General features: G+C 42.0%; 1 protein-coding gene across 2 annotated transcripts in view; it reads left to right on the forward strand.

Moving 5' to 3' along the window:
* The window catches only part of SLC24A3 (solute carrier family 24 member 3), a 161793-nt gene that overhangs the window by 95650 nt on the left and 49645 nt on the right, over positions 1 to 16498 (forward strand). For both annotated transcript variants that reach the window (XM_063130173.1, XM_063130174.1), the window contains exon 2: positions 90 to 166. The gene's annotated coding sequence lies outside the window, so the exon portion shown is untranslated. The remainder of the gene's footprint in view (positions 1 to 89; positions 167 to 16498) is intronic.

Consider the following 16498-nt stretch of genomic DNA (forward strand, 5'->3'; position numbering starts at 1 on the left):
CTGTAGAAGCACTTGGCTTATTTAATTAATGTATCTGCATTACGAACAAAATATTTCCAGTCGTTTGATTCCTTGCTTTTCCTTCCCAGCTCTCAATGAATTCCCTAATGACATCTTCACGAATGAGGACCGGCGGCATGGAGCAGTAGCCCTGCACGCTTTCTGTGTGAGTCATTGTTTACCTATATGCGTAGATATGTTGTTTAGATGCTTTTCCCATAGAGATCCTTGGTGACATAAAAGTCAAAATCAAGAGATAAAACAACATCAGTGATAATTAATTATGTCAATCAGCACAAATCCTCAACCTTAAATAATAACTTTTTCAGTAAAAAGTGAACAGCTATAGCCACCACAACAAAATTTGTTTTTAGTGGTTTTTATTTAGTGATTCTTACCGGAAGGAAGAGCCTCGTGTGGCGCAGAGTGGTAAGCAGCAGTTACTGCAGCCGAAACTCTCCCCACAGCCTGAGTTCGATCCCAGCAGAAGCTGGTTCTCAGGCAGCCGGCTCAGGTTGACTCAGCCTTCCATCCTCCCAAGGTCAGTAAAATGAGTACCCAGTTAGCTGAGGGAAAGGTAATAACGGCCGGGGAAGGCAACGGCAAACCACCCCGCTATAAGGCCTGCCAAGAAAACATCAGCGAAAGCTGGCATCCCTCCAAGAGTCAGTAATGACTCAGTGCTTGCACAAGAGGTTCCTTTCCTTTCCTTCTTACCAGAAATGGTTTGCTAACAGCAACATTCGTAGGAAGGAGCTATGACCTTCTATTGCGCCGATTCTTATCTGTTGTGTATGTCAATATATTCAATTTGTGTACCACGTAAAATCATTGTCTCTCATTTGACTCCATTTGGAATTGAACCTCAGCCATTTTGAGAACCAGGGTTACTTCTGGTCCAGGCCTCTGTGTTGATTGAGGCATTGAATTCCACTTGGCATGATGAGTCTCTTCGTTCTTACTGCATTAAGGAAGTAGTAAATACGCTGAGCTGTACCACATATATTTAGAGTGACCATATGAAAAGGAGGACAGGGCTCCTGTATCTTTAACAATTGCATAGAAAAGGAAATTTCAGCAGGTGTCATTTGTATGCATGTCGCACCTGGTGAAATTTCCTCTTCATCACAACAGTTAAAGCTGCAGGAGCTATACTGCAGCTATACTGTGGCCAGATTTAAAAGAGGGCAGGGCACCTGCAGCTTTAACTGTTGTGATGAAGAGGGAATTTCACCAGGTTCTCCATATATACAAATAACACTTGCTGAAATTCCCTTTTCAATACAACTGTTAAAGATACAGGAGCCCTGTCCTCCTTTTCATATGGTCACCCTACATATATTTGCACAGAATAGCTTCCTGGCCATGATTCGAAAGCCAAGATTCAAATCAGTAGCCTTCAGGTCTCGGTATTGCTGCCCTTAATGGTGATGGACATTTGGTTTACCATAAATAGGCATTTGGTCTGACCCAGCAGATCTCTTCTTTTTTTTTTACCTCAAGTTCAAAACAGACATTGTTTTAAATCTGTATCTTGCTGCTGTGCCTTTTTCATGTGTACTCTAGAGTAGACACAGGGGTCCTAATCTGGATCTGAAAGCGCCGCCCCCCCATCCCCATGCTAAGGTTCCAATGAGACTCGAGAGCCCTGTATCTTACTTATTAGAATAAAAACAAAAATTAAAAGCCTGTAGCTCTCAGATATGGATTTAAAGTAAAGTCTTTTTTGGCCCATGAGCCATCCAAGAAAGAAAGGTGGATGACTTGGAAGGATTTGTAATTGAAAATTTCCCGTCTGGACAATACTCCATAAAGTTCAATGAAAACAGCAACATCTAGTGGCAGAATTAGTCCTGCAATTATTTTAAATACTTCATTATCCCCATATTTAAAAAAAGCAATATTACAGGGGAGATGTCATGGAGGTTGATTGACCCAAGCATGCTTCCAAATATTGTTACAAACTCCCCTTCCCAAAGCAACATATGGTTTCCTCAGTTTGGAAGAAATCCTTATTATTGGTCTTCCCTTCTTCTGCATATTTCTACCATGTTCTCAAGGAGCTTCCTATTTGATAACCATTTAACTCCTTGAGAGTTGGTTTGCCAAAGGATTCTTGCAGCTTCTTATCTTTAGCCCAGACTGGCAAAATGCCCAGAATAGTCAACCAAATAATTATTTGTTACTCTAGATGTGGCTTCCAAGACTTAAGATGTTACTCAAAACTTACACAATTGATGTTGCTACAGAAAAGAATTATCATGCCAAGATGCAACGCAGCTCTGACCATATGGATATTCTCTTGGATTGCTAGATGTCTCTTATTTCCAAGAGACATCTCTTATTTGATGGAAATGCCCTCATTTCATAAGATAGATCCTTAGAAAATCAGAAATATCCCAAATTTCAAAACTCCTCGCCTCCAGGGATATTACCAGAAGTATTACCAAAAGACTCATGTTCTCCTTCTTTTTGAGCATAGCAGTAATCAGGATTCAGCTATTTTACATTTTTTAATTATTATTTTTGAAATAAGTGATAGAAAGTGAAAAACAGTGTGGCCTGCAGGTATTACAGGTCCCAGCTGTAATTCTGAACAGTAATATGACAAGCATATCTTCTTGCTTCCCTGCGGGGTCTTTTTTTAATTTACAGTAGCTAAAATGAGTGGTTACTGCACTCTTCCCCAACCTGGTGCATTCCAGATGTTTTACACTACAGCTCCCAGAATTCCTGACCATTAGCATGCTAGATGGGGCTGATAGGCATTGAAGTCCAAGTCATCTGGAGGGGACCAGGTTGCGGGAGGCTGGATAACAAGATGACATAGTTTATTGTAAAACACATTAAGAACATAAGAAGGGCCATGGTGGATCAGACCAAGGGCCCATCTAGTCCAGCACTCTGTTCACACAGTGGCCGACCAGCCATCAGCCAGAGATGAACAAGCAGGACATGGTGAAACAGCACCCTCCCACCCATGTTCCCCAGCAACTGGTGCACACAGGCTTACTGCCTTGAATACTGGAGATCGCACACAACCATCAGGGCTAGTAGCCCTTGATAGCCTTTGCCTCCAGGAATTTATCCAAACCCCTTTTAAAGCCATCCAAATTGGTGGCAATCGCTACATCTTGTGGTAGTGAGTTCCATAATTTAACTATGCGCTGTGTGAAGAAGTACTTCCTTTTGTTTGTCCTGAATCTCCCACCAATCAGCTTCATGGGATGACCCCGGGGTCTAGTATTTTGAGAGGAGGAGAAAAATGTCTCCCTATCCACATTCTCCATATCATGCATAATTTTGTACACCTCTATCATGTTTCCCCTAAGCCTTCTCTTCTCCAAGCTAAACAATCCCAGCTGATGTCACCTGCCCTCATACGGGAGATGCTCCAGCCCCTTAATCATTTTAGTTGCCCTTTCCTGCACTTTTTCCAGCTCTATAACATCCTTTTTTAGGTGTGGTGACCAGAACTGTACACAGTATTCTAAGTGTGGTCACACCATAGATTTGTATAAGGGCAGTATGATACTGGCTGTTTTATTCTCAATTCCTTTTCTTATGCCTAACATGGAGTTTGCCTTCTTTACACTGTGTGGACATTTTCATCTAGCTGTCCACCACAATCCCAAGATCTCTTTCTTGTTCAGTCACTGCTAGCTCAGATCCCATTAGGTTATAACTTGAAGTTGGGTTTTTTTGCCCCAATGTGCATCACCTTACACTTGCTTACATTGAACCGCATCTGCCATTTGGACGCCCACCCTCCCAGCTTGGAGAGATCTCTTTGGAGCTCTTCACAATCCCTTTGTGTTTTAACAACCTTAAATAATTTGGTGTAATCAGCAAACTTGGCCACTTCACTGCTCACTCCTAATTCCAGATCATTTATGAACAAGTTGAAAAGAATTGGTCCCAATACTGATCCCTGTCGGACCCTACTATTAACTTCCCTCCATCTGGAGAATTTACCATTTATTCCTACTCTCTGCTTTCTATTCTTTAGCCAGTTACTGATCTATAAGAGGACCACTCCTCTTATTCCATGACTGCTAAGTTTTTTCAGGAGTCCTTGGTGGGGGGCTTTATCAAAAGTCTTTTGGAAATCCAAGTTAACTTTAAGCTTACCTCAGTTTGAGAATGAAACTTATAGAGTTGGTCCAAAATTATTTGTGTTTTGAGGGAAATCATTGAACAGAAGAATCTTCATTTACAAAAGAAATACATTTTGTACTAAAGAAATCTGTTGAAATGAATCTGCTGGGCAAGTTTTTGCATCAGATGTTGATACTACAAATTTAAGGTAAAAGGACTTGTGTTTTTCCATTTTTAAAATCTCAGTGGAAAGAAGTGCGATGATGATTAGATTTTTGTAGCAAAAGTGACAGTAACAAAGTTTCTTAATAATTCAATTTTGGGGTCAAGGTTAGTGATTCTTAGCAATAAATTTTACTTATCTTCTAGATTGTGTATCAGAATTTTAATAATAATTAAATGCCTTAACAGTTCCAAAACTAGTGCCAGTGAAAGAAAGCCCCTACTTGCAACTTGGAAGATATAACCTTCCAAGTTGAGATAAATAGAGATAAATACTTAGTGAAGGAAACTTTGTAAAGAACAGAACTTTTTTACACTGAGCCTTAAACAGATTGTCACATTTCTTGTACCTGTGCAAGAACACTACACCAGCCCACATTTGAACAGATTTTTTGCTGCATTGTTCTGAGTATTGTATTTCTTGGTAGCAATAATGGCAACTGGGGACCTTTCAATCTTCATCTGTTCTCAGAAACAGGAAAAGACATATTCATTACAGTATTTGAATTGAATCACTCCTTTAAATGAAAAGAGCCATATTTTGACAGAATAGCATTTGAAAAAAGAAATTATTGGTTGCTGTGTTACTTGGCACATATCAACAATGTGCTAGAGACAAAATGCTATAAGACCATAGGAAGATGCCTTACACCAGGTCGGACTATTGTTCCATCTAATTCAGTATTATCTACACTGCTTGGCGGTGGGTCTCCAGGGTTTCTTTCCCTATCATACCTGGAGAAGTCAGGGATTGTTGAACCTGAGGGCTTCTGTATACAAAGCATTTGCTCTATGATTGAGCTGTGATGGACACAATGTATGATTGAAGAACCACGCAAGTTCACCTTTCACCTTGTGTATGTTCATTGAAAAACTGATATATACGGCAGTGTTCTATAGACTTCTATGTAAGTAGTGTTCTGACCTTCCATCTAAATTAAATTCGTTTTAAAATGTAGGAGGAAGTTATGAGTTTTCTTACCATTAGTAATTTGTGTCATTGAAGGAAAATCCTCAGATTTTTTATAGGATGAGTTTTTCAAATAATTGGATTGTTTTCTCCACAGTTATGCTATTAAAATTATGAAGATTCAGTTCTAACAAATAGGCAATTCATTCATTCCTTGCTTATCTCTAGTGTCTTTATCAGTTTGTGTTGAGCTCTTTTGTTTTCTGGAATAAAAGGTCATGTTTGCAGAGTGTCCTTGCTTGCTGTTTTCCAGCTTGGATGCTTGCATTAGTATTTCTGTGGCAGTGATGCACTACCTTAAAATGGAAATCAAAATAAAATATTAACAGCTATGGAGAAGCTGCTCTGAAAGTTATTCATGTCTCAGAATAATACATTCTCTATATGAAAAGTATGTGCTGATCCTCAGCACTAATTAACATTGACTTCAAATCAGTGTGCCTGGCCCTTCAGCGACACATTGGTTTTTTTACATGCTGTGAGGATATACAATGTTGAGCTGGTTGTTTGGATCTCCATGACTTAAACCAGGAACTTAAAGGCTTTAAGTTGGGACATGGGCTGTGTGTGCCCATGATGGGTGTCCTTCCCAGATGGAGGGAAGACCTTAGCTCCCTCTTCAGGCCCTCAAGGGACAGGGTGCATGCAACAGCTGTGACCTTCAACATGTGTGAGGCATTCTGTTCAAAGTCATCAGAAGTATGCAATGCATTGTCATGGATTAGGGTTTTAGTTTAGTGTTCCGCATGCAGGAGGTTTACCATCTGAAGTGGTACTGTTCCGAAAGGATGGTACCACATACTATTTTTTTTAATTTGAATTAGCTCTAGGCTTGTGTATCGAGCGATCAGCATTTCCTCTTAATAAGAACACTTTGCTGATTACAACAGATTGGATGGGGAAAGGTGCTCGTCAGCGGACTTCTACTGGTATGAGGGAACTGGAAAATCATCACAAAGTGGCTGCAAACGTGATCAAGTTCATTGGTTATTAGGTGCTAGATTTTGTAATGGAAAACTCTAAGCAAATAATAAAGCAACCAGGCATTATTTGGCTTGTGAAAGAGGAAAGAGTTGACTGAAGAGTTTGTTTAATGAGGAGTTTATTTTACATCTCCTGAATTCCTGACTGAAGGCAACAGAACTCCTTATAGCATTGCCAGGTCTCTGAGTTTGATGTGGAATTTCAGGATTTTAGCCTAGAGGAAGAAGTGTGAGGGTGAGAATCAAGAGGGCAGGCTATTGACTGCTTTGCTATTCACTTCGGCCATTGTCCATCTGGCTCTACCCTGGGGCTCTTCCCCCGACTAGACCGGTGCCACCTTCATCCCCCATCAGACACCTATTCCATCAGGCACCACCTTCTGATCTGCCTGGTATTACCCTGTAGCTCCAAGGCTTGCTTTATTTATTTAGAATATTTATATACCGCTCCCCATTGAAAAGGCTTTGCGCTCTGCATCTTATGATTTGAACCTCAGGAGACCTGAGAACCCTAGATCCATCTTCATTGAAGCCTCCATTAGGAATCAAGTTCAGTCCTCAAATGTTACAAATCTCCTACATGGGAGGTACATTTGTGCAGAAATAACTTCAAACTTTGACCAACAGCAGGTTCCCAATGCCTATACATCCAATGAAAAACAAACATATGATTGTCACATCTGACTATGTTTTGCAAAACGTTTTCCATGGAAAGGCAGCCATCTCATGAGGCAAGGTGATATGGGTGCCCCAGGCTGCAGATTTAAGATGCTATTAAGGGGAGGGGGGTCAGACAGAGAGACAATTATATGTCACTTATACAGCCTCCATTGAAATGAATAGGTATTAAAGGCAAAACTGAAGTACTTTGGCCACATAATGAGAAGACAGGATACCCTGGAGAAGAGGCTGATGCTAGGGAGAGTGGAAGGCAAAAGGAAGAGGGGCCGACCAAGGGCAAGATGGATGGATGATATTCTGGAGGTGACAGACTTGACCTTGGGGGAACTAAGGGTGGCGACGGCCGACAGAAAGCTCTGGCGTGGGCTGGTCCATGAAGTCACGAAGAGTCGGAAGCGACTGAATGAATAAACAACAAAAAAGAGGAGATTGCAGGCAGTCACTGAAGAAGCTGCTAACAATGGCTCAGTTCAGACAACATGTTAGTCAACGCAATGTAGAAATTCCACTCAATAGTTGAGTTTTTAGGGGGCACTCCCTGGACAACATGCTCTAGCTCGACCGTTGTGTGAGTGTGGGCTACTGAAGAGTTGAGTAAAAGTCAATACGGCATTTGAGTGACAATTCCTCTGCCCTCCCCCAGTCCTCCTGATGGTATCCCATCAGCCATTGCTGTGAAAAAACAATCCTGGCGTCTCTCCTAGAGCAGCACTCCCTCCTTTCGCCACTCTTGCCAGAGAACTCTGTAGCCGATGGGAAAAGTCAACTCAACGCATCAGAAAACTCTACAGAACCTGCCACACAACACGCAAAACAATGGTTGTGCAGGAACTCTCCTCTGCACAGTGTGGATATTCTGTGTGGAGTGTTTTCTAAAAAACTTCACTGTTGTGTGGAGTTTTCCTGCCAGACAACACGTTTCTCAATGGTGGTATAAAAACTCCACCATGGAGTTCTAAAACCACCATTGACTAACATGTTGTCTGAACTGAGCCAATACCTGTTGGATCAGCATTGTATGCCTCTGTTAGGATCAGCTAAGACCTGCTCTGTGTATTGGTACCCTTTGTTATGGGATATTCAGGGCTGCTGATTGGAGGCAGAAGAGACAATACATCAGTGTCCAGCTCCAGTGCTGCAGTGGGCCTTCTACTTTGCAGTCAGAACCTGATCAGACTTAGGCCATAGCTAGACCTAAGGTTTATCCCTGGATCGTCCAGGGGTCAAACCTATTCATCTAGGTGACACACAGGGGATCCAGTGCTCAGGCAGGAGTGAACCCTGGCTAATCCTAGGATAAACCTTAGGTCTAGCTGTGGCCTCAGTCTGGAAGGGTTTGGAACCCTGTTCAGTTGTGAGAATGCTAAGAGTTTGATGGTGCCTGGTTACTCATGTAATCACAAGAGGAAGGGGGGCTGGTTTGGGCCTAATCTATCTCTGGAATGTCAGAATAAATGTGAGTTTATCTCACATAAGAAGGTTTTCAGAGGTGCCACAAAGGTTGATGTCAACTCAAGAGGGCAGAACAAAGTTGCCTGATTGGAATAGGACTCACTTATGGGCTAAATCCCATGTCAATTACGGGTGTGTTATTGCACCCCACTGTTGCTTTTAAGCCAATGCTGAGGCTGGGAGCCTTAGCTGAGAACATTGTCTTTACTGTCCATCTTTTATTGTCTGTCCTTTCCTGCCTGTAACCCTTCATGTTTGGGATTCCCTCTTTCTGAGCTATGAGAAACACTTCTCACCTGGGCTTGAGTCTGTTTCACCTGATTTGTCTGTGAAATCTAGAATTCTGTTTGAATTGTTAATTATTTAGAACCTGCAAGGGAATGTATTGTTATACTTTTCATAGACCCTGAATCTCCAGAGGGCTTGCTGGCTTGGTCTGATCGTAACTCCTGGGTTTTTCTGTGCCTTCACCCATGTAGCATGGAGATTCCAAAATGAAAGCTTTGGTTGTCTAAATCTCTGTATGCATGGGTTTACTTTGGACTTCCTCTTGAACCTGTGTATTGGCTCTTGGATTTGATAGACCTGGACCCACGTAGGAACAAAGAGGTTCTAATGAAGAATTCAAGGTTGGAACGATTTATGCGATCTGAAATAAAGATTTCATTCATTCATTCAAGGTTGGACTAAATCTCTCTATATGTTGTTATATATTTTGTGGTCTAGTCATGTTTCTGATTGTCTGGAATGGTTTACAACAGGAGTCATTCAGGCCGTTCACACTGTATCCAGAACCATAGAGATTGCAATGGGAAAAATAAGTTGTATTGATCTCTGACATGTTTATAGTTGTTAGCTTTTGACTGTTCTTTGAACTAAGCAATGAGCTTATAGTTAATTATTATCAGCTCTATGTTTTCTGGAGACTTGCAGCATTAAGCTTTTGCTGTGGGAGCTAAAAAGTTCATCTATGAAACCTGATTTTGCTACCAGTAAAAGTTCTCACTGTTTCTGGTGTTTTGCATTAGCTTACGAGAATAGTTTGTGCCAGAAGATGGGCATGTGACACAGTTTTGCTTTTGCAGGTCTCAATATAGCATCAACCTCCCAAGGGAGCTTGTTGGTTCTTCTCAGCCTGGCTATAAATTATGGATGAGCAACTAAAGGCCCCGGGGTGAGATCAGGCCTCCCCAAAGAAGCTACCCCCTTATTTGCCAGCCTGGAAGAAATAGGATCACATGGAGGAAATTGGCTGTGGCACTGGGATTTGCTGCCAATCTACTAGAGACTTCCCTTTAATTCCCTCCTCAAGAAGAGGAGGACCAGGATCTCTTCTCGATCCTCCCAGAGTGCAGGACACGTAATAAGAGGCTGAAGTTAAAGGAAGCCAGATTCCAGCTGGACATCAGGAAAAACTTCCTGACTGTTAGAGCAGTACAACAATGGAATCAGTTACCTAGGGAGGTTGTGGGCTCTCCCACACTAGAGGCCTTCAAGAGGCAGCTGGACAACCATCTGTCAGGGATGCTTTAGGGTGGATTCCTGCATTGAGCAGGGGGTTGGACTCGATGGCCTTGTAGGCCCCTTCCAACTCTGCTATTCTATGATTCTAAGACCTTGCCATAATACTAGCTGCTGACCAGAGCTATACTTATTTCCAGGTTGGGTTTTTCCCTTTGCCTAAGCACCAGCCACATTCTGGCATTTCCTATGTGGCTCCTCAGCCTAGCCTTACTTCAGGTTTCCTCCCACCTGCCTGTTTCCCTCTCCAGTCTGGCAGCTTCTCTTATCTGCTCACCTACCTACCCATGCTCCTGCCGTCTGGTTGCTGGCCGCACACCCAGCTCATATGTGCTCTCCTGCTCCAGTCCCAACCACTGGCTATAAGTCTCTTGGTGTTTCCGTCAGTAGCTTAGGATTTTAAATATAAGCAAGTGAAAGTTAGCTGTGAAGAGGAACTTAACATAATCAAGACAGACAGAGGCACAATAGGAACACATATGATGATGGGTGTTACGCTGCTGTAAACAAACCCTAGAATCATAGAATCATAGAATCATAGAATAGCAGAGTTGGAAGGGGCCTACAAGGCCATCGAGTCCAACCCCCTGCTCAATGCAGGAATCCACCCTAAAGCATCCCTGACAGATGCTTGTCCAGCTGCCTCTTGAAGGCCTCTAGTGTGGGAGAGCCCACAACCTCCCTAGGTAGCTGATTCCACTGTCACACTGCTCTAACAGTCAGGAAGTTTTTCCTGATGTCCAGCCGGAATCTGGCTTCCTTTAACTTGAGCCCGTTATTCCGTGTCCTGCACTCTGGGAGAATCGAGAAGAGATCCTGGCCCTCCTCTGTGTGACAACCTTTTAAGTATTTGAAGAGTGCTATCATGTCTCCCCTCAATCTTCTCTTCTCCAGGCTAAACATGCCCAGTTCTTTCAGTCTCTCTTCATAGGGCTTTGTTTCTAGACCTCTGATCATCCTCGTTGCCCTCTTCTGAACACGCTCCAGCTTGTCTGCGTCCTTCTTGAATTGTGGAGCCCAGAACTGGACGCAATACTCTAGATGAGGCCTAACCAGGGCCGAATAGAGAGGAACCAGTACCTCACGTGATTTGGAAGCTATACTTCTATTAATGCAGCCCAAAATAGCATTTGCCTTTCTTGCAGCCATATCGCACTGTTGGCTCATATTCAGCTTGTGATCTACAACAATTCCAAGATCTTTCTCATTTGTAGTATTGCTGAGCCAAGTGTCCCCCATCTTGTAACTGTGCATTTGGTTTCTATTCCCTAAATGTAGAACTTGGCATTTATCCCTATTAAATTTCATTCTGTTGTTTTCAGCCCAGCACTCCAGCCTATCAAGATCACTTTGAAGTTTGTTTCTGTCTTCCAGGGTATTAGCTATCCCACCCAATTTGGTGTCATCTGCAAATTTGATCAGCGTTCCCTGCACCTCCTCGTCCAAATCATTAATAAAAATGTTGAAGAGCACTGGGCCCAGGACTGAGCCCTGCGGCACCCCACTCGTTGCCTCTCCCCAGTTTGAGAAGGTTCCATTGATAAGTACTCTTTGAGTCCGATTCTGTAGCCAACTGTGGATCCACCTAATAGTTGTTCCATCTAGCCCACTTTTAGCTAGTTTGTTAATCAGAATGTCATGTGGTACTTTGTCAAAAGCTTTGCTGAAGTCAAGATATATGACATCCACAGCATTCCCACAGTCCACAAGGGAGGTTATCCTATCAAAAAATGAGATCAAATTAGTCTGACAGGATTTGTTCCTGACAAATCCATGTTGGCTTCTAGTAATCACTGCATTGATTTCAAGGTGTTTACAGATTGACTTCTTTATAATCTGCTCCAGAATTTTCCCAGGGATGGATGTCAGGCTGACTGGTCTGTAGTTCCCAGGTTCCTCCTTTTTGCCCTTTTTGAAGATAGGGACAACGTTAGCCCTCCTCCAGTCATCCGGCACCTCACCCGTCTTCCATGATTTTGCAAAGATAATAGACAAAGGTTCTGAGAGTTCTTCCGCTAGCTCCTTCATTACTCTTGGATGCAGTTCATCGGGCCCTGGGGATTTGAACTCATTCAAGGAAATTAGGTGTTCTTTGACCATTTGTTTATCAATCTCAAACTGCAATCCTGCCCCCTCAACTTCTGCTTCACTTTTTCCAGGGGGGTCATAGATCCGCTTTTGGGAGAAGACCGAGGCAAAGTAGGAATTGAGCACTTCAGCCTTTTGTTTGTCGTCTGTTATCAATTTGCCATCCTCATTAAGCAGTTGAACCACCATTTCTTTCCTCTGTCTTTTACTACTCACGTATCTGAAGAAAGCCTTTTTATTGCTTTTAGCATCCCTCGCTAATCTCAGCTCATTCACAGCTTTAGCCTTCCTGACGCCATTTCGGCACTTCTGCGCCACTTGTCTGTACTCTTCTTTTGTAGCCTGGCCTTCCTTCCACTTCCTATATGTATCCCTTTTTGTTTTCAGTTCATCAATAAGCTTTTTCAATAAGCTTTTTGTGGAGCCACATTGGTTTCCTCTGTTGTCTTCTATCTTTTCTCCTTGTTGGAATTGTTTGTAACTGTGCCTTTAAAATATAGCAATATAGTTAACTATATTAACATGATGATGCCATTTCACTTGACATTCCATTTAGTGATATTTGCAGTCTCATTTTATGCTCACTACTGATTTGTATATTAGTGACAATAGCCACATTTTTATTATTATTTATTTATTTATTTATTTATATAGCACCATCAGTGTACATGGTGCTGTACAGAGTAAAACAATAAAATAGCAAAACCCTGCCGCATAGGCTTACATTCTAATATGCATCCACCATAATCAAGTACTGCTTCCTGGCAACTGTTTAATTTGTGGAAAGCTCACCAGGTTTGCATGCCTTCTCCTGTAACCTCTAGATTGGAAGAAGCTTGTCATAGTCCATGCAAGCCATCAGTGCAATTCTGGCTTCTTTGGAACCATTACAATTATAGGCAAATATTATACCCAATTATAGGAAAATGTTATAGGAAAATCTTGGGTCACTATTAGTCTGTCAATGAAGATCACGTTCACACACTACTCTGCAATGAAAAGATAATTAATATAGTGAGAGGCCATGATTTTAATTTTATTATTTATAAAGACTAAAAAAAAACTCTTCAGGAATTTTAATTATACATAAGAATGTAAGGACATAAGAAGTGCCCTGATGCTGGATCAGACTGAAGGTCCATCTAGTCCAGCACTCTGTGCACACAGTGGCCAATCAACTGTTGACCAGGGACCAACAAAGCAGGACATGGTGCAACAGCGCCCTCCCACCCATGTTCTCCAGCAACTGGTGCACACAGCCTTACTGCCTCCGATACTGGAGGTAACACATAACCATCAGGGCTAGTAGCCATTGATAGCCTACTCCTCCAGGAATTTATCCAGCCTCCTTTTAAAGCCATCCAAACTGGTGGCCATCACTACATCTTGTAGTGAGTTCCATAATTTAACTATGCGCTGTGTGAAGAAGCACTTCCTTTTATTTGGCCTGAATCTCCCACCAATCAGCTTCATGGGATGACCCCGGGTTCTAGTATTTTGAGAGAGGGAGAAAAATGTAAACAAAATAATCCTGCCTCATTATGTGCTCTTGTTTCCAATTTAAATTGTCAATTGAGCTGTGGAAATTTGATAATTATTTGGCACCTAAGAAAGGAATAAAATTAGTGGCCACAATCCAGTGTCTCAGAGCCACGTGCACAGAGTTCTGTACCCACAAAACCTTCCTTTTTCTATGACCTGAAGAATATGCTATGTGGATAATAGGGAGTCCCTGCATGTGCTTACAACATTTCCCTTCATAGAAAAAATAATAATGATTTATTAGTTAACAAATTATAGTGTATAAATTTAACATGTATTCATGCTTTACAGGTTTTATTTAAAATATTTAAATTCAATTAAGTATTTTTAAGAATTTGTTTTGCTAAAGTAATGAATTTGATAGGGGAATGTATATAGATGTATGTATATTATTGTATATAGAAATGGAAGATGTATTTTGTGTAATGTTTGATATATTGTATTTATTGCTGAAATTCTAAATTAAAAGTCGTATAAAAAGGATAAAAAGAAGCTGCTGCACAGGCATTGGACTTGTGCCCGATGACGTCGGTCTAGTCTGCATAAGGCCCCTGAACTACAACTCCTCTGGTACTCAAATGCTTACCCAGAGCCCTGTGCAAAGGGAAGCAGCTTGTGGACCTGCTATTCCAACTCTGAATCATATTCTATGATTCTAAGGTGGAGGGGAGACATGATAGCACTCTTCCAATACTTAAAAGGTTGTCACACAGAGGAGGGCCAGGATCTCTTCTCGATCCTCCCAGAGTGCAGGACACGGAATAACGGGCTCAAGTTAAAGGAAGCCAGATTCCGGCTGGACATCAGGAAAAACTTCCTGACTGTTAGAGCAGTACGACAATGGAATCAGTTGCCTGGTGAGGTTGTGGGCTCTCCCACACTAGAGGCTTTCAAGAGACAGCTGGACAAGCATCTGTCAGGGATGCTTTAGGGTGGATTCCTGCATTGAGCAGGGGGTTGGACTCGATGGCCTTATAGGCCCCTTCCAACTCTACTATTCTATGATTCTATGACCTGCTCCTCCACAGAAGTGTGCGCAGGTACCCTTGCATGTTTGCAAGCTTGGGTGCATATCAGAACTCCCCTACAAGAAGCCATGAGGCCAGGGCACATGGGTTCAGCACTTAATCAAAGTTTATTCAATCAGCATTTGACCTGCAAGGCCTATGCTGCGCACAACTGGGTGTTCGCAGAGGCCCCACTAGAAGCTGAGCAGAAGCAATTAACAAGTCAGTTAAAATATTGTGCTGGTTGCTGAAATGTTTGTGCAATTGATGTTATATGTCGTTTTATTTGATATATTTTTATTATTTGTTGTGATAACATATTTTTCTATTTTAAAAATATATATTTGGGAAGCCACTTTGATCTTTTTGCAAAAGTAACAACCAAGACAAGCAGAATAAAATTTACCCAAACAAGGAGGATCACATAGACATGAATGTAAAAATACAATAATTATATCAGTGTAATGTACAAAAGATGTACACAAATGCAAAATAGGACTACATCATGCAAGGATGTCTTTACATATCACCCAGTGCACAATTGCTACTTGGTATCTAAAACTGTGTATAGTATGCAAGATCATCCACTATTTTACATGAGTCTGGAAAGATACTTTATCTAAATAGGTACAGTTTTGGTACCATGAGCTATTGTAAATTACACAAACAATTTTTGAGAATGACTCAGAGATCCAAGGTTGCTTGTAGTATCCTATTACATTCTCAGATAGTGCAGAGTAAAAACATTGAGTATGGTTAATTTTTCTGTTAAAATCAGTGGGTAGTCTCTCTTTCAAAGTGGGCTTGGATTTCACCCATGACCCATGTATGAGGTCTATCTGGAGCTATATCCTCAGAATAAGCAAAGTTGTGTTGGGTATGATATTCAAGAATGAGATGCCTTGTGAATGAATGCCCTTCTACATGGCCTCTCGACTTGCTATTAGCTTGGCACAGGATTCCTAAAGGACAGATCCAGCTCCTTGCAACTGAGGATGGCCAAAGCAGAGGCAGTGGATTGCAAAGGCAGCGAATAACCAGCAAGAGCAACTCTCCTAGTTGTTTAAATTAGTAAGCAAGCCCAGTTTGAAAGCTTTTATAGGGGTCAGGGAGTATCACGTCAACTGTTCATAGAATCATAGATTCTCGTAGTTCTCGTAGATTCTCGTATCATAGTTCTCACCTTTGCTACAAAGATGCTTCTGTGGCTGGTTTGGCTAATCCCCCAGCAGTTTCATCCTTTGACCTATGCTGGGTGGTAGTGGAAATGCTGAATCTGTGCCTGTCATCTCATCAGTAACCTGTTTAAGACCTGCTGGTGGGTTTGCATTCAGATGAAGGTATTATTTCCCCACTTTTACACCACAAAGTCAATCATGCAGACGATGCCGCTGGTACTGACACTTGACTGGTCCATTAAGAGAGTTCCAGCTGCACATCATAAGAGCGTAAGAAGAGCCATGCTGAATCAGACCAGACACCTGTCTCGTCCAGCATTCTGTTCACACAGTGACCAACCAGATGTCTGTGAGAAGCCCACAAGCAGGACATGAGTGCAACAACCCCCTCCTGTTCATCTTTCCCAGCAACTGGCATACTGCATCTGATGCTGGAGGTAACATGTTGTCAGCATGGTTAGCAGTCAGGGATAGCCTTATCCTCCATGAATTTGTCTAACCCCTTTTTAAAGCCATTCAAGTTGGTGGCCATTTTGTGGTAGAATCATAGAATCATAGAATAGTAGAGTTGGAAGGGGCCTACAAGGCCATCAAGTCCAACCCCCTGCTCAATGCAGGAATCCACCCTAAAGCATCCCTGACAGATGGTTGTCCAGCTGCCTCTTGAAGGCCTCTAGTGTGGGAGAGCCCACAACTTCCCTCGGTAACTGATTCCATTGTCGTACTGCTCTAACAGTCAGGAAGTTTTTCCTGATG

This window comes from Elgaria multicarinata, chromosome 7, assembly GCF_023053635.1.
Source record: "Elgaria multicarinata webbii isolate HBS135686 ecotype San Diego chromosome 7, rElgMul1.1.pri, whole genome shotgun sequence".
Classification (NCBI taxonomy): domain Eukaryota; kingdom Metazoa; phylum Chordata; class Lepidosauria; order Squamata; family Anguidae; genus Elgaria; species Elgaria multicarinata.